We start from the raw sequence: 1,718 nt of genomic DNA, 5'->3' as shown, positions 1-1,718 counted from the left end.
TTACATGTTATAACACGGGAGCTGACAGATTGGTTGCAAAGCTGCAACTAATATTTTTGAGGGCATAAGAGATGATTGTGCTAGTTCTAATTCCAGAGCCGATCTTTTTAGCAGATTATGATGGATGATTCGCCGCGGTGGTCAGCGACTCCTGTATATTTTAGGTGGAATGCTTTCTTTTGACACATACTTTACAGAGACATATGTGTATCCTATTTTAATTAATGGAAGAAATGATTCATTCACAAGTGAAAGATTTAATTAAATAAAGGGTCAGCATGGGTCAGCCATGAATTGCAAAATACCTCTGATGTTTATTATACTCTCCGCTGTCTCTGCATGCTGTCTGGAGTGGTACATGGCAGTAAAGGCAGGCCCTGGAAAGAAATGAAATGAAGTTTAATTAATTCATTCATTCAACAAATATTAATTGAGCCCCTACTGCGTTTTAGGCGCTGTGCTAGGCTCTGCAGATAAAATGGTGAACAGACATGGTTTTTGCCTTTACGACAGCTACAAGGCAGCAGGGGATGATGTGAAAATGTTGGGGTTCAGAGCCGACGGCCAAGAAAGAACTCCTGAGGCATCTTTGGTGAAGAAAGGTGATTTCATTAAAGCATGGGGACAGGACCGGTGGGGAGAAAGAGCTGCACTGGGGTTGTTATGGGTGACAGATTATTTACCTTCAGGTTGGGAGCAGGTTCAGGATAGAGCAAGTCTCTAAGGTATTTTGGAAGCAAGGTTTCCAGGACCTTGAAGGGTTAGCTGCTGTTAGAAAAGTCATTTATTACTGTTTAGTAAAAACTCAGTCATGATGGTGGGGTTTTGGGGTGGTCCGGGGCCAACAGCCAAGAAAATTCTTGAAGACATCTTTAGTGAAAAAAGATGATTTTATTAAAGCACGAGGACAGGACCCGGGGGCAGAAAGAGCTGCACTGGGGTTATGACAGTAACTGATTATATACCTTCAGGATGGGAGGGAGTTAGGGAAAGAGTAAGTCTCTAAGGTATTTTGGAAGCAAGATTTCAGGACCTTGAGGGGCTAGGTATTGTTAGGAAAACAAGCCATTTATCACTGTTTAGTAAAACCTCAGTCATGAGACCCTTCAGATGTATATCAGGGGGCCATAAGCTTTGAGTATAATTGCCAGGATATATCTTGGGGGAGTTGAGATCAGGAAGTTTCCAAAGGAATTTTTATACGTTAAAGTAGACTTACAGGATCATGGGGGGTCAGGATAATGTTAAGCCAAGATTCCCTTTTGCCCCTAGCAAAGTGTCACCATCAAGGCTGCTGAGCTCCCAGAGAGAGGTCACTCTTCCTGTTTCAAGAACTTCTCAATGGGCTGTAGGCAGTAAGGGAATTTCATTTTTCATTTGCCTTTGTTTCCCACATCACCCTGGCAAGCACTTAAACCCCTTTCCTTTGTTCTTGGGTAGCCAGGAGTGTCCGAGGACTATCACACAAACCCCACCTCGGAGGTGGTGGTGCAGTTAGCCCGTGCTTTGCCCCACGCTCCCTCACCAATGAGACACTTCAGATGTATTTCGGGAGGCCATAAGCTTGGAGTATGATTGCCAGCATATATCTTAGGGGGAAGAGATAAAGGAATTTCCAAAGGAGCTTTTATATGTTAAAGTAGATTTACAGGATCCCAGGGGTTAGGATAATGTTAAAGTAAGGTTGCCTTTTGCCCTTAGCAAAGTGTCATCATCAT

General features: G+C 43.2%; 1 long non-coding RNA gene across 1 annotated transcript; it reads right to left on the bottom strand.

The window, feature by feature from the left end:
• Nucleotides 1–237: 237 nt before the first annotated feature.
• Nucleotides 238–1,470, bottom strand: LOC128774901 (uncharacterized). Its single transcript, XR_008419406.1, has 2 exons — nt 1,220–1,470; nt 238–377 (listed from the first exon to the last, which is right to left on the bottom strand). It is a non-coding gene; the product is annotated as an uncharacterized LOC128774901 (long non-coding RNA).
• Nucleotides 1,471–1,718: the final 248 nt, after the last annotated feature.

Source organism: Panthera pardus, unplaced genomic scaffold, assembly GCF_024362965.1.
Source record: "Panthera pardus isolate Hobbes unplaced genomic scaffold, ASM2436296v1 HiC_scaffold_11, whole genome shotgun sequence".
Lineage (NCBI taxonomy): Eukaryota > Metazoa > Chordata > Mammalia > Carnivora > Felidae > Panthera > Panthera pardus.
The sequence above is the reverse complement of the archived record's forward strand: the minus strand, read 5'-3'. Positions and strand labels throughout refer to the sequence as shown.